Source organism: Pan troglodytes, chromosome 16, assembly GCF_028858775.2.
Source record: "Pan troglodytes isolate AG18354 chromosome 16, NHGRI_mPanTro3-v2.0_pri, whole genome shotgun sequence".
NCBI lineage: Eukaryota > Metazoa > Chordata > Mammalia > Primates > Hominidae > Pan > Pan troglodytes.
The window spans coordinates 32,201,304-32,224,163 of record NC_072414.2 but is presented as its reverse complement, the minus strand read 5'-3'; the positions used below and the strand labels follow the sequence as shown (position 1 = coordinate 32,224,163).

The 22,860-nt window shown below is 54.1% G+C and overlaps 1 protein-coding gene and 1 long non-coding RNA gene across 9 annotated transcripts in view; one reads left to right on the top strand and one right to left on the bottom strand.

The window, feature by feature from the left end:
- Positions 1 to 22,860, bottom strand: part of PAK6 (p21 (RAC1) activated kinase 6) — a 38,419-nt gene that overhangs the window by 14,271 nt on the left and 1,288 nt on the right. For 5 of the 8 annotated variants that reach the window (XM_063794728.1, XM_054667362.2, XM_063794727.1 and 2 more), the window contains exons 2-3: positions 22,513 to 22,595; positions 9,909 to 10,020 (exon numbers count right to left, since the gene is read on the bottom strand). The gene's annotated coding sequence lies outside the window, so the exon portion shown is untranslated. Of the gene's footprint in view, positions 1 to 9,908; positions 10,021 to 10,183; positions 10,319 to 10,506; positions 10,573 to 22,512; positions 22,596 to 22,860 lie in introns of those variants that run through there. The other 3 variants (XM_054667363.2, XM_009428795.4, XM_063794730.1) reach the window with 3 other exon arrangements.
- Positions 9,988 to 10,991, top strand: PAK6-AS1 (PAK6 antisense RNA 1). Its single transcript, XR_008539537.2, has 2 exons — positions 9,988 to 10,540; positions 10,659 to 10,991. It is a non-coding gene; the product is annotated as a PAK6 antisense RNA 1 (long non-coding RNA).

The window sequence follows — 22,860 nt, the reverse complement described above, 5'->3', positions numbered from 1 at the left end:
GCCCGAAGATCTGGAGTGCAGGGCCGTCATGTTCTCTTTTGGCTCTTGCTATGGAAACAGCATTTTCCTAGTCATTTTGGCAGGTTCTGAAGGAGGTCGCAGATCTGGGAGGCAGCTGGCAGAAAGGCAGGGACCCTGGACAGCCAGTGGTTCCCCACTAGGAATTCACCATGCGTGACTCAATCAGAGCCCACGTCACATCTCAGTGTCAGCCATGCTTCTGGGTCTTGAGGTTCGGGATCCACCAAACACCCCCTAGAGGTAGAGCCACATGTACAGGACCCTTACAGACCAAGCCCTTTGGAATAAAACAACCTGTGTGAGTTGCAGATGAGTTGTAGGGAGTCTCCCACTAATTTGGAGAGATTTTGAACAAGTAACTGAAATGATCTGAGCCAGGGGGGTTAATGAAAGACAGCTCATAGGGTTTAGGGTGTGTGAAGTAAGCAGAGTCCCCATACATGACGGTTGTTTCTCTTGTGATGTCACCTCTCTTTGAATCCCTGTCTTGAAGCTCAGGCCCTCCAGACACTGGCACTTGGGCAGATACAAGTCTGGGAGTAACACCAAACCACTTTCTGCTCAGACTTACCAGTCAAAGGGGTCATGCCTGATGTCAGGGGTCTGGGACCTGGGGACCTCGCCATATATACATCATGGTTTGGTAAAATTTGTCCTCCTCCTTTTGGCCTTTGCCTTTGTTGTTGTTGTTGTTGTTGTTTTTGAGAAGGAGTCTTGCCGCCCTGTCGCCCAGACTGGAGTGTAGTGGCACCATCTGGGCTCACTGCAACCTCCACCTCCCGGGTTCAAGTGATTCTCTTGCCTCAGCCTCCTGAATAGCTGAGATTACAGGCACCCACCAACATACCCGGCTAATTTTTGTATTTTTAGTAGAGACGGGATTTCACCATGTTGGCCAGGCTGGTCTCGAACTTCTGACTTCAAATGATCCACCTGCCTTGGTCTCCCAAAGTGCTGGGATTACAGCCTTTGCCTTTTGCTACAGAAGAGTCTTTATTCAGCAGGTCTATTCCCCCAGTCCCTTGGATAGACCTGCTATCCCTGGATTAGTTGAGCTGCCTGTTTCGCCCTCCTCCCTAGCTCTGTGAAATCTTCTGGAGGTGCAGCACAGACTGCAGCTGAAGAAGAGCTGGTGAATCCGCCCCCCACCACCCACCCCAGAACAGCCCTCTCCCCAACTCCCCTGCCCCACCCAAGCGCTCAGCTTTTGCTGTGGGGATGCACAGGGAGAGCATCTTTAGCAAATGGTCTCTGACTCTGGGAGCCTCTCTTGAGTCCATTCTAATAGTGAGCCATTCCGGAACAAGTTCTTCCCAGAGACAGCAGGGAGGCTGGAGAAGAAAGAAGGACAGCCCAGAGGGTGTCCCAGGGCCAGGAGTGGTGATGGTGAGGGTGGGAGTTGGCAGAAGCAATCAGCTGAGCTCAGGCTTTGGGGGCTAGGGAGTAGAGCTTTAGAAACCAGAGGCCATCACTTAGGTCTGGAAAATCAACCAATCAACCACCTAAAGGGAGGCAGCTAGGACTCATCTGAAATGTGGTGAGGCCAACACTGTGTGGGACAACATAACTGTGTAAGTAGAAAATGCGGGATAATCTACATAAAACTGGGATTAAGGGAGTGAATTTAAAAGGTCCCTGATTCAAGGTCAATATATATATATATATTTTTTGAGATGGAGTCTCGCTGTCTTGCCCGGGCTGGAGTGCAGTGGTGTGATCTCAGCTCACTGCAATCTCTGCCTCCCGGGTTCAAGTGATTCTCCTGCCTTAGCCTACTGAGTAGCTGGGACTACAGGCGCACGCCATCACGCCCAGCTAATTTTTGTATTTTTAGTAGAGATGGGGTTTCACCATGTTGGCCAGGATGGTCTCGATCTCTTGACTTTATGATCCACCCTCCTCAGCCTCCCAAAGTGCTGGGATTACAGGCATGAGCCACCATGCCCAGGCTCAAGGTCAATATTTTAAAAAATCAACTGGATTTCTACATACCAGTAACAACATGAAATTTTTAAAAAGGCGCGGTGGCTCACGCCTGTAATCCCAGCACTTTGGGAGGCCGAGGTGGGCGAATCACGAGGTCAGGAGATAGAGATCATCCTGGCTAACACGGTGAAACCCCGTCTCTACTAAAAATACAAAACATTAGCCGGGTGTGGTGGTGGGCACCTGTAGTCCCAGCTACTCAGGAGGCCGAGGCAGGAGAATGGCGTGAACCTGGGAGGCGGAGCTTGCAGTGAGCCGAGATCAGGCCACTGCATTCTAGCCTGGGCGACAGAGCGAGACTCTGTCTCAAAAAAAAAATGAAAATTTTAAAAAGATATCATTTTACATTAAAAATACAAAATATCTAGAATAAATCTAACAAAAAAATGTACAAAGTCCTTATATTGGAAAATACAAAACATTATTAAAGATATTAAAGAATGTTCATAGATGAGAAGGTTCAATACTGTAAAGATGTCAATTATTCCCAAGTTAACCTGCAGATTTATTTAAATCTCAAACAAAATCCCAGCATATTTCCTTTGGTAGAAATTGATGAACTGATTCTAAAATGTATACAGAAATATAAAGAACCAGGAATAGCCAAGACAATCTTAATGAACGAAGTTGGAGGATTGTACTAAATAGATATTAAGATTTATTAGAAAGCTACAATAATTAATTTAGTATGGAATTGGCAAATAGGCAATAGGCAAATAGGCAAAAATTGGCAAATTTAGTATGGAATTGACAAATAGACCAACGGAACAGAAGAGAGAATCCAAAAATAGACCCACTCTTATGAGGTCATTTGATTAATGACAAAGGTGACCCTGCAACATGCTGGGGGAATGGATGATGTTTTTAATAAATGTAGCTGAAGTAATTTGATATCTGCATGGAAAAAAAATGAACCCGGAAGAATGAGCTCATATCATACTCCAAAATTATGCAGACAGATCACAAACCTCAATGTGAAAGGTAAAATAATAAAGCTGGTGGGAGTGACAGCGGGCACCCGTAGCCTGACTCTCACCTCCCTCAGGTCTAGTGTGGTCATTATGAGGGGCCCGATTTGGTGGGCTCTCCTGGAGCCCACGACCTGCTGGGGCCTAAACCTGTCCACAGTCATGGGTCCCAGACACAAATTAAACTATCAAGGTTTACTTTGCCCAAAGTGGAATTCTTGATGATATAGATTAGGGGTGGGGGGTTTTTAAAGATTTTGCCAATGGTAATTTGTCAATGCAGTGTGAATACAATGGCTATTTGAAGGAAATACATCAACATATTAGTTGTCCCATTTACCTGGTGGGGCTACAGGTGATCTCCTTCTATTCTATCTTTCTACTCTTTTTCTAAGTTTTCCTTAAAGACTACGGATTGCTTCTCTAAAAAAAACAATTTTTTTTTTTTTTTTTTTTTGAGACAGAGTTTCACTCTGTTGCCCAGGCTGGAGTACAGTGGTGCGATCTTGGCTCACTGCAACCTCTGCCTTCCAGGTTCAAGTGATTCTCCTGCCTCAGCCTCCCAAGTAGCTGAGACTATAGGTGTGCACCACCACGTCCGGCTAATTTTTGTATTTTTAGTAGAGATAGGGTTTCACCATGTTGGCTGGGCTGGTCTTGAACTCCTGACCTCGGGTGATCCACCCGCCTTCAGCCTCCCAAAGTGCTGGGATTACAGGCGTGAGCCACCGCGTCCGGCCAAAAACAAAATATTTTTAAATACAGAGAAGAGTGATCCATGGAGACTGAGTGCCTAAGAGACGTTCACCCACCTGAATGGGACCAGTGTTGCCCCAGTTATCACGAGTGAATCACCCAGGACAAAACATGCCCTGCCTCTCCCCAGCATCAGGCTGTGTCCTCAGAGCACGCCCACCCGGTCAGCCAGGGCCTCCGCTTGCCATTTCCAGGGCTCCTTTTCCCATCCATGTCTCCAAGGCCACTGGGCTGAGGGAGGTGGGTGCTGCACCAGCCATGGGGCCCCAAGGTTAAGTCAAACAGGCCATGCCAGCTGTTACTGTCGCCCCTCTAGCATCTCCATCTGCATGCAATTCATCTAGAGGAGGAGCTTTCCTCCAAGAAGACACCAGGAGGAGGAAGGAGGGGGACTCCCCCTCAGAGAGCCAGACCCTGCCGTTTCTCCTGCCCAGCTTGAAAGAAGTGATGTGAGCCTAAGACCCTGAAGTGGAAACAACCAGCTCGGGCACAGCCCCAGCCCCTCCTGGCTGACACTTCGCCTTAACACAGGGGAGGGAGGCCACACTGAAGATTCCACCTCAGGCTGGAAAGGCACTGCCGTGTGTGAGGACTGCTTTGAACTTTTCTCTTCTGGATGTCTGCAGGCATCTTCCTGCTGGCTAACGCATAACTGCATCGGGGGGATGCCCAAGGCCTGGGAGGGAAGGGTCCAGCCCAAACCAGTTCAAGAAGGAAGCTCCCCTGCTGTGGGGCTTCCTCCAGCCGGAGCCTGGCCAGTGGGGGCCGACAGTTCCTGGCACACACTTTCTGGAGGAAATGCTGCTACCCCCAGTAAACCTGAGGGCGGAGCTGGTGGACAGTTCAAGGAGCTATGTACCTGGGGTCACTGAGGAGCGGGACAGTGGTGTTGGAGGAGCAGCAATCTCAGACACAGAAAGGGAAGAAACTTTTCTTGAGCACCTATTATGTGCTAAGCCCCTTCCGAGGGTTAGCTCATTTAACCCTCACAGCAACCCTGAGAGAAGGAATTGTTATCCACAAATCCAGATGAGGCTCAAAGAGGTTCAATAGCTTGCCTGAGGCCACAGAACCAGGCAATGACTGAGTTGAGGTTTGAACCCAGATCTGATTCCAGAGCCCCTGCTCCGTCCACCATGCTTACCCCGGACTGAGTCAGCTGTGGTTCTTCTCCCTCCCTGGAGGTCTTTATGAACAGAAACGGGCAAGATATGCATGAGGTGTGTAGGACAGGGCTGGCCCCTCCGGGGAAGAAGCCTGCTGAATTCTTTCCTGGGCTGACCTGTGAGTCAGAGGCCAGGGGGCCTGGGGCTGTCCTAACTTGCAGGCTGACCCTTATCTTGCAAGGAACCAGGTGTTTTTCCACTCAGCAAGGGGTGAGTAAAATGTTTCCAAGAGGTCATGGTGGGGGCTGTGATGGTCAGGGCCTGGCATCTAGGAAAAGCTACAGAAACAGCAGGCGTGTGTTCTGTCCAGCACAGGATGCGTCCACAGCCCCTCTGTAGGGGCTCAGCCTGAAGCCAGGCAACCCACAGGCTTGGCTTGAGGAGGGGGTGAGTAAGTTTTGTGGCGGATGCTACTGTTCCACAGAGACAAGGGGATTCCCAGAGCATGGCACTGAGGCTTGGCTGGTCTAGTGTCCACAGATGAGAAAAGCAGCTGCACTGTGGGTGGGCCACCCTCCCCAACGTCTCCTCCCTGGAGAGGAGACATCCATGGGCCAGGCCCTGGGATGCCAGGGCCACCAGAGCCATCAGGGCCCCACAAATGCAGGGTGGCACTACAGAGGCTGTCTGCCTTTAAACCTCAAGCCAGAGCATGGGCATTCAAATGAGCATTGCTGTGCGAGGCAGACCACTTGGGAATGTACCTGCCTGTTTCAAACATGCTCTGGCATTTCCAGAACTCCTCTTTGGGAACTGCCTTTGGAGACGTTATGAGCCCACCTCAGCTGTCCTCCTAACCCGTCACCCCGCTTTTCACCAGAAGTGGTGGTATCCCACGTGGTCACCCACCTGACCCTCCAGACCTGGCCTAGAGTGAGTTTGGGCTGTTTGCACATACTGAGTCCCTTTCAAGGAAAGGACACAGCCCACCGAAGGGATTCACAAGAACTCGCTGAGGCTGGGAAGCTGGCTTCCAGAAAGTGAGTCTAAAGGGGTTTGCAGCCACCTGGAGGGGTCAGCATTGGGCTGGCTGTGTAAGCGCTGGGATTGCTGGGAAGCTGTTAGAAATGAAGCTGGTGGAATTCCCTGCCATTTCCGGGCGACTGGGAAGAGAGGAGGCCGCTGCCTAGTGGGCCAGCTCCTGGGTTGCTCAAGGTGCCAGGGAGTGAGAGGGGGGTGGCATGCCCAGGCTTTCTCACAGTGAGGCTCAGGGTCTGCTTATCAGGGCTCAAGTCCTGGGCCACAAGGCCGAGTGCTGGCTCAGCATGGACCTTGGGCTTGGTGTTCCTAAGTCCCGGCTTGTGACCTTGGCCTACTCGCCTTACGTAGGCCTCGACATTTTTGTAGATGACAAGGGATGGATTAATTCACCTCTGCCAGCTTCTCCAGGCACAGTGAGGGGGAGCATCTGTTCCTGCTCACGGAGGAGCTTTGGATATTTCTCACAGTCGTCACTCAGGAAGAGCCTAGCATAAGACGTAAGTAGCAGGCTCTGGGCTGAGCATTTCACACATGTGATCTCCTCGCCACAAGCCTGTGAGGTAGCACTAGTACTGTCTCCATTATGCAGAGAAGGAGAGACTAAGTGACTCATTCAAGCCGAGAGGCAAAGAAGGGGCAGACACGAGTCTGACCCAGGACCTGATGTGAACTTGGCTGCAGTGGCCATCTGCTCCTACCACCACCCTCTGTTATTCTCAGGCCCATCCAAGACACTTTGGGGAAGGGCCTATCCTAGAATCACAGCCCCAAGACAGAGGTGAGCCCCGAGTGCTACAAAACTTATGAAAGCACTCTACTACCATCACCAACCTGTCAGAGTGGCCTCCAGAGGACCCTGTCACCTCCAGGGCTGGGCCCTGATGTGCTGAGACCTGCAGCAGGGTTTCTTGACCTCTTTGTAACCCCCTTTGGGAACTGTCATCCCACACACATTCTGACAGGTGACAGGCCTCACCTGACCCCTTGGCTGAGAATTACCGCGAACAGAAGACAGCCTTTCACTGGAATATTCTCATTGGCCAGAAGGATTTTTCTCAAACTTTACTTTCAGAAGTTTGTTTCAAAAAAAAAATTTTTTTTTAGAGACAGAGTCTCACTCAGTCGCCCAGGCTGAAATGCAGTGGCGCGATCAGAGCTTACTGCAGCCTCGAACGTCTGGCCTCAATTCACCCTCCCACCTCAGTCGCTTGAGTGGTCAGGGCTAGAGGAGCATACCACCGTGCCCAGCTGGGAAATTATAGTATTTCTTTATTCAGAACGTATCTATTATGGACCTACTCTACTCCAGGCTCTGGGGACCATGGTAAACGAGAGGAAATCCTCACTCCTGTGTGGTTTAGTTTGCTTCTTCCAAACAGGTGTTGCTCTAGGCCAACCTTCTGCAGCCAGAAGAGATGGTAATGCAGGATCTGTGGGACTCCTGACGGGGTCTGACCTTCCCCTTGGCCCAAAGTTCAGTCCCTCTGGCATTCCCAACAGGAGGCTGCCCGCACTCTGCTAGAACTCATTCAGCGATGAAAAGCTCCCCCTGCAGCCCCTGCCTTCTGTCCCCTCTGTCCCCTCGCTGATCCTTGTGTGGAGCCGAACTCTGTCTCACCTCAGCCTCTACTGGGGTCCGAGTCTGCCATCTGCTCCTCTTCACGTGACTCGAGAGTCAGGAGAGGTGGCACCCCAGCACCCTATCCTGGCTCCCAAAATACACGGGGGAAGGAAATTTCATCTGCTTTTCTGCTCAGCTGTCACCTGCGGGGGAGGAGGGTCCTAGACGCAGGTTGTGGCCCTCATGTGGATGCCCACAAGATTCAGACAACCTGCTCAGGGTCAGTGTGCTGAAGTGCGGAGAGGCTCTGGGAGGATGAGCAGGACCCTGAGGCTCTGCTGTCCCACTTGAGGGACCCAGACAGATGCAGCATGGGCCAGGGCAGACAGCATGACATGCAACCTGCCAAAATGTTTGGGCTCTCTGCCTTTGTCACCATTCCCATACCACCGGCCCCAGTGAATCCCCAGGGGAGAGATAATGGGCTGCTGTTTAAAAGAATACAATAATACAGCTCGTTCAGTCACTTGTGTCAACAGGCGTGAGCCACCGCGCCGGGCCTACCCTAGATTCTCAACAGCCTCTGCACACAGAGGTCTGAGTCCTTAGCATAGGGTCCTCAATGCCTAGCTAGGACCCTATGCTAAGCATTGGAACCTCTGGCATTGGAACCCTATGCTAAGCAGAAGGAACCTCTGGCATCCCTAATCACAAGACTGCCTTTTTTTCTACAGCTCTTAACTTTCCAGACCTCTATTTCACCTCCTTAACACTCACAACTTTACACTCACAACACCACTGTGAGTTGGGCTGAACCTGCTTTCCTGGGCCCATTTTAAAGACAGCAGGGAGCTGGAGAGAGAAGGAGGAGGCAAGAAAAGAAAGGTATGCTTATAAAGTGCCCACCACATGGAGAGACTGTGCTAGGTGCTTTTTATTAGTGCATCTAATGGCTAATTGCAGCTACTGCGAGCTCTGTTTTACAGATGAAGAAACTGAGGCTCAGAGAGAAGTAATTGTCCAAGACAGTAAGTGTGGAGCTGGGATTCAAAGTCAGATCTCTCCGACTCCAAACTCCAGGCTCATCCACAATGCCCAGTGCCCAGAGAAGTCAAATGACCTGCCCTGGATCACACAGCTATGCAGAGCAGAGATGGGACTGGAAGCTCAAGCCAGAGGCTCCCTCTGTCCCAGGCAACAGTTGAGGTTCCAGGGTCACCCATGAACACATGAACATGTGTGATGTGCAGGGGGTGCTGCTGTTTCTGATGCCCAAGCCAGATCCTCTTCCAGAAATGGCCCCTTCCCTGGGTCACCACGAGGTCCAGAGACCCTGAATTAGGGTCTCTCACTACTCGCCCTCCAAGGACCCCTACCTTTACTTTATTCCTATTGCTTTGTCTAATACCCTCTGACAATAGCTTGCCAAACAGCCAGACTGCCCTCAAAGCTCTCCAGGATGGGAGAACTTGGAGTGGCTTAGCCCTTCCCAACATAACAGCTGGAGGCTGATGAGGCAGTTACTCCCCACAACCGCCTTATGAGGAGGAAGGCATTCGCTTTCCCATTTTACAGATGAGGCCATTTATAAGTTTGTAGAGAAGTGAAGCAACTTGTCTAAGGAGTCAAAGGCAAAGTCTGGATGGATTCAAACCCCACTCTCTTCGGTTCCAAATGTGTCTTCGGCCACTGTCTTCTACTATGGAGGAGAATTCATGGCATTGCAGGCTGAACCTCACCTTGCATGGAACCAGGCATTTTCTTATCCAGTGTGGCAACCTATGCCACACCGGCCACCAAAAACGAGCATGGACACAGACCTGCTCGGCCCCCTTCACCCAGAAAAACAAGTCAGAAAAGCCCCAAAAAAACCACCAGAATGGGGCAAGATACAGAAAACGCAACCTACACCCTGGGAGCTCTTCATGGCTTAGCCTCCAGTGCTCCCAGCAGCACCTACACTCCAGATCGGATGCCACCTGAGCAGGTCTGGAGATCTGGGGAATGAGCGGTGGGCTGGGGTGTGTGGAGCGGCAGCTTCACCTGTAACTCCTGCAGGAGTCTCCCACGGCTGCCTCGCACCCTGCCCTGCACAGCCACTGGGCCTGCCACCACCCTTCCTGTTTGGGAACCTCTTCCCCGGCATGAATTCCCTGCACTCTGCCGCGGTGACACCCTCACCCAGGACAGGCATCAGACCTGAAGATGGGCCCGGGGGCAGGGCGGGCCATCTGAGGTCTTGACGTCTACCAGCCTACCGTGGGGCCATGGGGCAAAGTGGTGTAAGTGACTTAACATGCACCCACTAAGGATCGAGAGACGGCACCTGGAAGGGACCACCTCCGCTGCCTAGCAGTACCAGGAAGGAGCCAGCCCAGGAGGGCCACCTGCCTGCCCACTGTCCCTCCCTGCCTGCTCTTCAAAATGGGTGCAGAAGGCTCTAGGGCCGGGGGCCGCTCGCTCACTCACCTTCCGGCGCCTTCCGCCTCTTCCTCGCGACTCCTCACCCGCACTGGGCCTCTCTCTTAGGCGCTGAGGAGAGGGAAGACCTGGGACCTTGCTGGGCCAGTCCTCCGCAGGCCTGCGCGGAAACAGATCAGAAATGCATTATGGCAAATGTAGCAAGTGTTCCCGCGGGTGTTGCCACTGGCTGGCGTCCAGGCGCTGGGAACCGCCCCGCGCCCGCCTCCCGACTGAACTCCTGGCTCAGGTGCAAGAGGCGGCAGGCTCCTTGCGGGGCTTACGGGGAGAAGGGGACGTTGGGCGCAGCACCGCTTCCGGGGCGGCCCCTCTCCAGCCACACTCCGACCCGGCGCGGCCACCCGGCCCCAGCTCGCAGGCCCCACTGCTGCGCCCTCTCGGGGACGCGAATGCCCCGCGCCGGGCGGGCGCCCGCGGAGGGAGGTCCCGCTCCAGGGGCGCGGAGCTCCAGATGCCTGCGCCCAAGGCCCCTCGCCTGGCGCCGGCTGGTCCCGAACTTCGGGGCATGGGCACCCAGGAAGGGGGCTGCGCGTGTTGGGAGGCCCGTCCTCTCGCCGCGACCCTCCGGGGCAGCCGGGGAACCCACCTGCGGAGCGGGAAGCCCAGGAACGCTCGAAGAGGTCGTAGGAGCCGGGCCCGCCCTCCGCGGGAGGGACCTCGGCGCGAGAATGCCGAGGAGGGGCCGCGCTTACACGTTGGTGCAGCGCCGGCTTCACCTGACCGCGATTTTGATTTCAGGGTGTGGCCTCAGGTAGGACGCGGCGGCGAACCCAGAGCGCGGGAGAAGTTGCCAAGTGTCGCTGGGGCCTTGGCCAGGAGCCCCTCTGCCCGAGGGGCGCCGTGCTGCTCAACTCTCTCTCTCCACCTGCTTGGCCCCAGTTCCCGCCCGCCCTTCGCCTCCGGGCCCTGGCCTGGCCACAGCCGCGGGGACCTGCCTGCGGCTCCACGGCCCAGTGGCCGCCTCGCGGAGACCCGACCTGGAGAACCAGCTGAGCGCCGGCTGTGTGTAATCACCTCGTTCACTGGCATCGCAGATGCACGCTCCAGAGCCGCGGGCCGACTCTCCCGGACCTGAGCGGGCCGCGTGTGCCCACCCACACATCCTGGAGAGCCCACGTGGGAGTCGGAAAACCTGTCACCTTGGATGATCTGTCCCATGTGGACAGGGCCCCAAGACTGTGCTGGGGTAGCCCCTTGCGCAGGCAGGAAAGCGGGATTTAAGGGATTCCAGTTCCCTTGTCAGCCCTTGCGCAGTCCTGAGTCCTGAGGACTTTCTAGCCTGAGAGTCCTAGGGCAGGAGACCCGCACCCCCAGAGCGGCTAGGGCCTGTTTCGGAGCCCCTCCGCCTGTGATTTTGTCCCAGAGTCGGCATCCTCTGCTTGTCCTCAGCAGTCCCTGCCTAAGATCAGAATGGCCATTCCAAGGGGCTCACTCCTGGCTGCCTCTGTGCCATGTTTCTTTTGGGGTACAGGGTGTTTTCTATACTAGGGGAAGGGACAGGAATCACTCATCTCTTCCCCAGATAAAGAAGTGAGAAGACCTTTGCTCTCCTTGTCTTGGGCCCCCAGAGAAAGGCTGTGTGCTGGCTGAGTGCTGAGGAAGTTCTGGCTTGGAAACTCAGTACATGTGGACTCCAAATGGCTGCCGTCAAGTGGTGGCTGGGTGACTGCCAGTGTCACAGAGCGGGGACCAAGGACAGTGCAGGGATTTAAAAAATCATTGTTGGGCACCTCAGACTTCAATGATTAACTGAGGTCACTATGGCCACTTATTTTTGTTCACTGATTCTTTAGACGCATCAATCTACTCACGGCTCAATCTTTTGCATTATAGGCTGTATTGGTTTCACACAATTTACTCTAAGGCGCCCACCTAATAGAGCTCAGGCAACCCGTGGGAACCTGCCAGTCCCAAACAGGTCTGTACCCTGTGTGGCTGCACCACAAGCCCAATGACCTCGGCTTTCCTAGGGAAAGTATGGTGCCAGGTGCAGATGCTGGCCCTCTGTGCTGTGGGACAGTGGTGTGGGAGCCAGCCAGCTAACCATACCCTGCTGCCATCCCCAACATCCCCAACACATATTTATATTTAGTTTCTGTTCTCCTCCCCTTACTCTGTCATCTCCTCCTCCTCCTCTTTGTGTCTTTCCCACGCGGATTCTTTCTCTTTCCTCTGAGTGGACAATACTGTAGGCCTGACCCGCTTAGACAAACTCTGACCTCCTGTGGTCACCCAGGAAGCTGACTGCTAGGCCTCGGATGAGGGGGCAGTGGGAGGGGGACCAGGTGATACCAGAATGGCTCCCCCCACAGATTCGTTACCCAAGGACATGGGTACACTGGTCGAATGCTGGCTGCAGAAGCAGAATGTGCTGCGTGGAGGTGGCAGAGATTGGTTGCTGAGGATTTGAAATGAACCATGAACCAAAGCTAGAATGAAAGCATTATATTGTCTAGCCTAGAATCGACACCCTAAATTATTTTTACTGATTCATGAATGCACATGTGAATTATTTTCTTTGACTACAAATGCCTTATATACCCAAATCACAGCTCCAAGCAGTACTTTTGAACAGAACTACAATAAAGTATGAATGTTAGATTATTACCAGAAATGAACTGGTATTCAATTTGGTTTGAATCCAGGCTTAGGTACCCTAGAATGGCGACTAGCCAAGTCCCATCCTCACCCTATAGAGAATAACTCTAGGAAACCCTGGGTTCCTCCCACCCCTTGGGAGCTACAGTGGGTTTGGGGCCTTGAGAGAGGCAGAGGGTCAAGTTAGACTGACCAAGGAGGTAATGAGTCCCCCATCACTGGAGGTATTCAAGAATAACCGTCAGTTGGGTAGGCCAGAGAACTGGATACAAGACTACACTAGGGAATCCCTCAGGTCCATCACAACACCAGTTTTCTGCACTTCCAGTCTCGTCTACATGAGGTTCAGCTGCACCGGGTTGCACGATCCGCCCCGTTGCCACCCCCCTCCCCACACATTGAGACAGCTGGGGATACACACTGAATCATCCATTCAGGGTAGGTCCTGAGTGATTAATTCCTGTGTGTGACTCTCCCCCTTCTCTATTCTCCTCTGATCCGTGCCCAGCTCAGCCCTGCCCAGGAGGACAACAGCACAGGAAGTGTCAGGAGCAGTCTGGGGACAGTGTCTCCTGCAGCATCCATGTGCCACCCTCTGGCCTTGTTCCCAGGTTGCCGTGCTGAGCACAGGGGGCTCCAGGCACATCCTCCTTTGAGGAGCCTTGGCTGCTGGCACAGACCTTCTGGTTAAAGGAATTGTCCAGGCACTCCCATTCTACAAATTGGGTAGGATCTCTGGAGGAGACACCCAAAACAGACATTTCACAGGGGGACATGGCTCTTGGAGTGGTGCCATCTCAGAGGCATTGGCAGACCAGTATGGTCTGGGAGGGCAGCAAGGTGGGCACATCGGGTGGGGCAGGCACTTCCCGGTTATCCCTCAGCCTGTGGCTGTCGGGGCCTGTTGTAACATCTGAGTGCCAACAGCCAGGGCTGAGTGCTCGGGCTAGGGCCAAAGAGGAAAGATAGGGATCAGCTTGTGGTTTAGAAAGACAAACACATTATCCGTTCTCTGCATCTTTCTGCTCCATGACTTGAAAAGTTTTCTGGGGATGAGGAAGGCGACTAACAAGCTCTTTTACTCCGTTCAGACTCCTTCCTCTGGGCGACTCAGCCCTCCCCTAATAATAGAAATAGTAATGGCTGCCAATGATGGCATGCTTCCCGTGGGCCAGGCCCCGTACAAAGCTATGTACCTGTGCTACCTCCCTTAGTCTTCACAAGAACCCTGGGATGGAAGTCCTGTACAATTATTATTCGCATTTTACAAATGAGGAAACTGAGGCTCGGAGTGGTTAAAGAACAGATGAAGGTCCCATAATTACTGCTATAGACTGAATGTTTGTGTCCCCCCAAGATTCATCTGTTGAAACCTATGTCCCCCAAGATTCATCTGTTGAAACCTAATCACTAATATGAGGGTATTAGGAGGCGGGGTTGTTGGCAGGTGATTAAGTCACGAAAGCAGAGCCCTCATGAATGGGATTCATGCCTTTATGAAAGAGGCCCCCAGAGAGATCCCTGGCCCTTTCCATCATGTGAGGTTATAGCAAAAAGACAGCCAGCTCTGAACCTGGAAGCAGGCCCTCACCAGACACCGGATCTGCCAGCACCTTGCTCTTGGGCTTCTCAGCTTCCAGAACTGTGAGAAATAAATTTCTGTTGTTTATAAGCCACCAGTCCATAGTATTTTGTTATCCAGTCCAGAAAGACTAAGTAAGCCAGTTACTGAGTGGAGGAGCTGGAATTTGAACGGAAGTGTATCCGACCCCAAAGCTGGTTCTCTCAACTCTGCTGCTTAGAGGCTGCTGGTGCCATGGAATGTTTGAACAGGCAGTGGGGAGAGACCAGCTCAGACCTTAATATAAGGCATTGGTATTTAAAAAAAATCACTGCCCAGGCAGGCTGTCACGTGAGACACAAGAGGGCTGGGGGCGGGGGTAGGAGGACCGTCCCTTCCTATTTCTGTGTAACACTTGAGGACCCCCACATGGCACTGGGTGTGAGGGGCAGAGGGGTCCTCAGGTTCCCCCACTCTGTCACTGAGTTCCCTGCTAGGAATCAGGTGCTAGGCTTTCCTGGCCACAAGCCAGCACCCTGCCTGAAGTTCCTGCATCCCACATCTGCCCTTCACAGACCCAGATGGCCCAGTCACCTCAGGCCCTCAAGCAGGACCTGCCGGGGAGGTGGGGGCATGTGTGCTGGATGCTTGGCAGGAGGAGCCCTGCGGAGCTGGGGCTCCTAGAGGGGTCGCTGCCCACTCACCCTGGAGCCCGAAGCCTGGGAGAGAGGCACTCTTGGGAGAAAATCCCTTCCTCCCCCTCTCCTCCAGGCTGTCCAGCACCTGCTTCTTCCTGCTCCTCACCCTGATGGGACCACCCATCTCTCTCTGCTGATGGGACCAAGAGGGAGGTGCAAACCTCTGAACCTCCGAGCATCTGGAAGTGTGAGCCGAGGGAGCTGACACTGCCAGGCCCTTGGGGTCCCCAGGCAGGAGGGAAGTTGACGGAGTCTAGCTGCAGAGCCATGGAGTCCTGCGGACGGGAGCCCTCTTACCTCGCAAGACTTACAGCATGTCTCTGGCCTCAGTTTCCTGATGCGTGTAATGGAAAGAGTACCTCCCTCCCTGGGGAAGGTGGTGGAATAATGAAGTCTAGAGCATTGGGGTACAGGGCTATGGAGGAGCAGCACCCCCAAACGGGGTGAGAGGTTCTTAACCCTCAGCCCTCACAGCTGCAGAAGGGACCAGGGAGAAAGCTCCCCTCCCCGACCCTGGGCATGCACACTGGAGCTTGGTTTGATGTGCCATGGAGTAGAATCCCAGGATTCGTCCAGAAAACAAGGCTACCACTTGCTACTAAATCAACCCAACAGGTCTGTTCACCCTGGGTTCCGGAAAGAGCCCAGCGCCAGGGGGTAGCACTGTCTAGGGCCTGGTTAGGTGTTTTGGAAATGTCCATGGGTCCCCGCCCGGCTGCTGGACAGATGTGTCCTGCTGATACCCTGGGCCTCAGCAGAACCTCGAGCCTCTCTCTCTCTGCCTGCCTTTCCCTCAGGTTCTGCATCTGTACTAGGCTTCCTGTGCCAACGAGAATATATAAAACCATCCTCCCCAAACACAAGCTGACACTGGGGGCTAAACCTGCTTGACAGTCCCAAGGAGCCTGGTGGCCTGGGAGGAGCTCCTCAGATGCAGGGACCATTGCAGGCTGCGGCGCCCGTCCCAGGTGCATCCTGGGCTACCCTGGGAAGGGCTGGGGAACAGCAAGAGCCAGATCTGTGGTAAGGACACTCATTTTAGAGACATGATGGATTCATTTAATATCTTTTCGCTACAATTGCTTTGCAGTGCCTGCTCTTAATGGCCTCCAAAGTTCCATCCAAATATCTTTTGCTGGCAGTTTAGCTCTCTGGCTGGCATTTTTGCTGGCAGAACTAACAGCTGGATGCCTCCTTGAATGGGAAACTTTCATTGTCTTGTCTTCTCTCTTCTGAGCTTCCAGTGACTGCCCCAGGTCTGAGGCTGGAGCAGGGCTCTGACTGTGACACCCCTGCGTGGAGCCCAGTGGCTGACTTTCAGGAAGGACAGGTGAGTGTGGGGGAGTGGAGGCCTGTGCCTGACTAGGTGAGGGCCCAGGCCCAAGCTCCAAGGAAGAAAAGGGGGTGTGAGGAAGCAGGGTATTTGTTGCCTGAGGCCCACCTCCAACACTTTGGGCAGAACACCTTAGCTCCAGATGCACAAAACTCACAGCCTCTGGGCTCTGCAGCCCCCTGGGAACACTAACTAGCTGGCCTCAGAGTCTGTGGACCTCTGCATGTGCCCTGGGTCAGAAGGCATGACCTGTCTAACTGCCACATGGCGTGTCTGTGCCATGCTGCCATCCTTCTCAGGGTCCTCTCTTCCCTAGCATTCTGGCACACACCGGACAGAACCCCTTGACTGCTGCAGGGGTGGTTGGCCTGCTGGGACATTTATTTGAACGCTGACATAGCAGGGTTCTGGTAACACCACTGCCACACCCTCGTCAGTGGCTGGTACAACAGCCTCTGCTAGGATGATGGACCTCATCATCCATGAGGCAGCCCCTCCTCCTGTCCTGACCACCTCTCCTCGACAGGAGCCCTGAATGCCTGCTCACTGGCGGCCTTGCATTCTTCCCCCGGGGCTGGCTCCATCCCTCCCCAGGAGCTGAGACCTCTACTTCTCCCCACCTTTCTGGATCCCAGACACATCATCAGCAAGATCCACTCTAGTGGAATAGAAAAAGTCTTCTTGTCTAGCTTGGGCCTGGTGACTGGTGACAAGTGACAGGCCTCCTGCTTCTGGGAACTGACCTCTGATGGTGGCTATTGGACCTGTAAATGTCTGCCTGGGGTCAAAAGTCTACACTAGTGAGAAGATCACCTGAAGAACAGGGCCTCCCAGGTGCCTCCCCTACCCTTTGCCCCAGAATCTCCGTTTCATCTCTGGCACTCATCATGACTCCCTTCTTTGGCCTAAGACATGAAGTTACCTGGGACAAAAAGAACTTCAATCAATCAATTTATAAATTAGTTAGATCTCTTCAACAGAGAGTGGCCGGGTCCCCAAGAGTGGCCTGGGTGCTGTGTGCAAAGTTTATCCTCGGGAAGCACTTGACTGACAAGCGTGGGCTGGGCTGTGGTTTCAGGTCTAGCAGAATGCAGGGGGATGGCAGGAGGCACCCAAATAGCACAATAGGAGCAAGGCGGGGGGACCTGCCCAGCCTCCCAATGTGTCAGGCCAGGCCGCCTCTCCCAAGCCATCAAGTTACCCAGTGGCTGCTGCCTGCTCCTGCATGGGCCCCTTGGTAGCACGCGGGTGGGGGTTCAGCCTGGGTAGCAAGAGTGCTGGGCAGGCAGTTGGGGATCCCTGGGCTGGAAACTGACTCTGCCATTAGTTAGCTGTGTGGCCTCAGGACCCACTTTCCTTCTCTGGACCTCTGTTTCCCGCTCTAAAATTATGGGGGCTGGACGAAACATCCTCCGGGGACTCCCTTTGGCTTGAATGTGCTACAGCAATCTGAGATGGCCAGCTCTTTCCTGGGGCAGCCTTTTCCTCCTCAGAGCTCCTCTTTGCTGACCTGAGACTGTGCTCTGGTGGTGCAGGAGGCTGTGGCATAACTGGTCCCCTCGCTCCCTCCACCCTCTGTGCTTTCTTGCACAATTCCATAAGCTGAAAGAAAGAAAATGGAGGCTAGAGCCTCTCCAGGCCAGGAAGCTGAGCCACAGAACCAGTCCTCCCAGTTTTAAAGTTTTAACTCTGCTGCTGCTGCTGCAGCCTTTAGGAGTCCTGGTCACCAGGCAGGCAGGCAGGCAGGCAGCAGGAGGTCTTGGGCAAGGTGACTGGTTTGTTGCTGTCTGCACTGAGTTGAGTAGGCTGGTCCCCGCTGCACTGGGATCAGAGATCAAAATACAGCACCAGTTGAACTGAGCTTTCTGAAACTGCTTCCCTGGACACCCAGAGGATCCCTCACCAGGTCCTTGACAGCCTGAAGGACACAGCTCTGCTTCCAGCCCCTTAGCAAGAGGCCCAAGGAGCTGAGTGCATGGAGGCTGTGGGCAGACAAGAGCACAAGAGATTGTTGCCTAGGCAGAGAGACACTGGGATTGGCTGACCGAGGCAGCACTTTTGGGGAATAGGTTGCCACGGAGAATCCACAGGTGTGCAAAAAAAGTCATCACTGGCCCTATGTGAATACTTGGGTCTCTGCCCTGCCTGATGTATCGTGATGAGGTTTTGTAGGAAATGCTGGCCAGCAGAGGTGTCCCTTTGCTGGGGCCAAAGCAGTTGTGGCCTCTCATGTAGTTATGAGGGAACCTGTTTTTTCACATGTGAGTTCCCCCAGCCCAAGAAAGCCTGTCATGCTCTGGGGTTGCCTTGTTTTTCTTAGGTGAATAAGCTTTAGGATTACTTTTCCTAAATTCATAGAACAGATAATCCTTTGTAGAAAAAGCAGGCTGGGTGTGGTGGCTCACATCTGTAATCCCAGCACTTTGGGAGGCTGAGGTCGGCGGATCACCTGAGGTCAGGAGTTCGAGACTAGCCTGGCCAACACAGTGAAACCCCGTTTCTACTAAAAATACAAAAATCAGCCGGGCATGGTGGTGGGTGCTTGTAATCCCACCTACTTGGGAGGCTGAGGCAGTAGAATCGCTTGAACCAGGGAGGCGGAGGTTGCGGAGAGCCAAGATGGTGCCACTGCACTCCAGCCTGGGCAACAAGAGCAAAACTCTGTCTCAAAAAAAAATAAAAAGAAAAAAAGAGAAAACAAAAGTCTCTGAGATGCAACCTCACGATTACTGGCCTTTTTTTTTTTTTTTTTTTTTGAGACAGAGTCTTGCTCTGTGGCCAGGCTGGAGTGCAGTGGCACGATCCCAGCTCAGTACAACCTCCGCCTCCTGGGTTCAAGCAATTCCCCTGCCTCAGCCTCCCAGGTAGCTGGGACTACAGGCACGTGCCACCACATCCAGCTAATTTTTTGTATTTTTTAGTAGAGACGGGGTTCACCATGTTGGCCAGGATGGTCTCGATCTCTTGATCTTGTGATCTGCCCACCTCAGCCTCCCAAAGTGCTGGGATTACAGGCGTGAGCCACTGCACCTTGCCCACGATTACTAGGCATTTCTAAGCTACTTGCCAGAGTGATCCAGGAGCCTGCCGTGGCCCCGTCTGGCCCCTCTGCCTGCCACATCACCAAGTGTATGCTTTAGATGGGGCTCAGCAGAACACAGTTCCTCATGCAGTTAGGACCAGCATGTGAAAAAAGCTTCCAGTCCCCAAAAGGAGTAGGGCCAGGGCCACAGCCCGGCTCTCGATCCCTTCACTAGGGGCAGCCCACTTCAAGTCCTCAAGACCTCCAAGTCTAGACCCCAGAAAGAGGAGTCTCAAGTTATTCCTTAGAAAGCCTCAGTGGACAAACAATATGCTATTTGGGAAAAAAATAGACCTGGCATTATTGTTTCTTCCCAGCTTTCCTGGGCATTCTGAGAGCTTTTGTTTCTCCTCAGAGGTGGGTTCTTTCAAAGTCACCTCCTCCGTGAAGCCTTTCCTGATTCCCCTGAACAAGGTATGGTCTCTCCTGGCACTTTGTTCCTCTGACACCAGTTATCATCACGGTGATAATAGTTATCTCTTGCTGAACATGTACGTATGTGCCAGTCATGCCATTCAGAGCATTCACTTATTATCTTATTTAATCCTCTCAACAACCCTAACTCATAGGTACTATAATTATCTCTGTTGGACAGGAGAGGAAATTGAGACCCAGAGACATGAAGTAACTTGCCTGAGTCACCAGGAAGAGGCAGCACCGGGCCTGAGGCTCATGCTGCTGACTTCATGTTAACCAATCACCATCCTCCCTCTTCCCGCCCTGGTCTATCTCCCCGAGCCTTCACCTCCTCCTGCAACTGCAGATAGAAGCTGCTTCTTCCTTTGTTTGTCATTCTCAACTTATCTTTTTTGTCCATCTTTATAAAGTTCTATGTTAAGAACCGTTGCCCAGTATCGGTGTAAATTTATAAATTATCTGGGCTGGATGGGTCATGGCTGCCAACTTGAGCGATGAGTCGGACCCAGAGTGGGCAAAAGGACGAAGCCACCCCGGGGGCTGATGGTGGCTTTGTGGCTCCGCTTGTTTCTGGCGCGGTTGGCCCCACGCTCAGCTCAGCTTTCCTTTCCACTGCTCTGCTGCAGGGCTATGAGCATCCCCAAGGCAAGAGCTCTGTCCTGCTTTGTCCACCCCCTCTTCCTGCCACCAGTGCTTGCACCTAGTAGTCAGGCCATGGCTGTCATCTGCTTGGCAGCCTGTGCGCCAGAACAAGGTGCTGCCTGGACCCCACACCCTGCCAGGAAGAGACACAGTCCCCTTTATCTCACATCTCACTCTTCTCGCCTTAGCCCTTCCTGGGCCCTAGGGCTGAGCTCTGGTGGGGTGGAGGGCACCTCCTCAGAAGGGGACAACTTCCCAGGCCCAGGCAGACTGCTCGCCCTGGGCAGGAGGGCCAGCCTTGGCTTCAGCAAGTTCAGAACTCATTCTGCCCTCAGAAGCTTCCATTTGCAATGCTCCTCCCCAACCTGCTGGCTAGTCCACCTCTTGCTACCAAGGAGGCTCCCAGAAATAAGCTCTCTCCTTGAGGCCCGGTAGGTGCAGGCGGCCAGATGCCTCCTGATGAGCTTTACTGGTATCCTTCCTGCTGCTCAGGTCTCAGGCACTGCTTCCGCAGCCTGGGCCTTCCTGCTCAGGGCGACGAGCGCATCTTACGGGAAGGACTTTCTGCTTCAGTCCACAGGACAGCCTCCCATGAGTCCTTCCTGCCTTCTGCACCCAGGACACTGTGTGCGGTGGGCATCTCTGGGCCATTTGGGTGAGGAATTCAATCTTTCAGTGTCTTAGCCTCTTCCCTGCCCAGTCACCTATGCAGAGGGCCTCTCCCACAGAAGCGGGCTGGCATAAGAAGGCCAGCTGTCTGGAGTCCTCCCTGAGCCCTCAGGACCCCAGGCAGCCTTTTCCTTTCCTGCTCAGCCTGCCCTGGCCCCTACTCTCTGCTCCCTCCTGGCCCAACCTGCTGCCCGCTGCTGGCCTGCTGTCTACCTAGTGCTCGACAGCCTCCGCCCCTCTGACCCCAACTGGGCAGCAGCCCCTGCTCAGCTCTGCATGCATGGAAGACTCCTAGGCACAGAGTCACCTTTTGTGAGGCAGCATGAGATACCCCCACAGCTGGGTCATTCTCCTCATCCAGGAGCCAGGTGTGGGAATTCACTGGCATGAGAGACACTTATGGGTTCCTCCTGACTCTGAGCACATGTGCTCCTCCAGGGCAGGGTTTTTGGTCATCCTTAGGAGTTGTGCACAGAGCGGGCTTTCCTTGGCTGGAGACCCCACCCACTGCACCCTCCCTGTGTCTGGCAAGTCCGGGAGGGCCCAGAGCACTCACAAAGCATCAGTTTGTCCTCGGGGCACTGGACAGGCCGTGCAGTCCCCACACTCCCCCTCTCAGGTGCACAGAGCTTCCATCCAAATCAGCTGCTCCCAGAAGGGCTTGCCTCTGGTGCCGACCCTTCCCTGACCAGGCGCTCTGTCACTAGGGCTCCCAGGTGCCACCTCCAAGCCTGGGCCAGGACAACCGCCAGGGAAGCCTGCCTGCAGAGGGGACTCCTTGCTTGCCCCAAAGGCCTCAACCCCAGCTAGATGAGCTCCCGTGGGGCTGAGTCCCAGGCCCACCAGGCCTGGGGGCCACACGGCTCCTAAGCTCATCCTCTCCTCCTGCAGCCCAGTTCCCACCAGAACCAGCCTCAGGAAGACCCCAAGCAGAACGGCACAAACCTCTTGGTGTACAATGCCAGGGAAAGGATAACTGGAGACCGCAGGATGTTAGCCTTGCTTCCCGGTGGGGCCCAGTGCTTTATAAACCCGAGCTCACTGGGCCCGATGTCCCCAAAGCTGACCAGGTCATCCACCCTGCAGCAGGGGTGGGGAGACCAAGGCCTGTGAGGAGTGACCGTGCTTGGCCAGGCAGCTCCCTGAACCTGCCCTGATGCTGAGTTTCAGAGTCAGAATCTGTGCCAGGTCAAACCAAGCCAAAGGGTGTGACTTGGAGCCTGGGAACCAGCAGTGCTCCCTAAATATTTGTGGAATGAATACACAAGGGAAATGTCCCAGAGGTGGTAAAGTGAGAGGGGCCTTGGATAGGGGTGTCCTGGTGGCACTGGCTTGGCCCAGCTGGGGCAGGAAGAGCAGAAACAAGCACCTCTCCCTCTAGCTAGGAAGCCAGGGTCCAGCTGGGATTGGACTGTTTCACAAGCAATCTGGAAAGAAGGTGGCAGGCTGGGTGGGGAGTGGAGCCCCTTGACCCAGGAACCCACAGCTGTGGAGTTAGCCTCCCTGTCCCAGGTGGGAGGCAGCCTGGACACCGTGGCACCCCCGTCCCTAGCCCAGGAATCCGGAACACGCGGCGGCAGTGGGGACCTTACCGTGGCTGCTCCTTCTGGGCAGCGGGGCCCTGCGTTCTCCACTGCAGGCTGGTGCTTGTCTCTAGCCCAGGAAGCGGCACTCCCTTCAGGCAAAATAGAAAAAAAAAAAAAAAAAAAAGGAAAAGAAAACCTCAGTGCTTTTCTCACCCAGCCTCTTCTCTTGAAGGCTCCTGGTTGGTGTTGTCCTGCCACTGTGGGCACACAGCCTCCCTCCCTCTGGCAGCTTACTCACTGGTGCCCGCAAAGCTGCCAGCTGTGTGGGGGATAAGGGACCTCCCCCCTCCTCCTGACACACACTGGGGCATGCCCTGTGGGGACCAGGGGCTTGAGGGTGGCACCCGCTGGGTC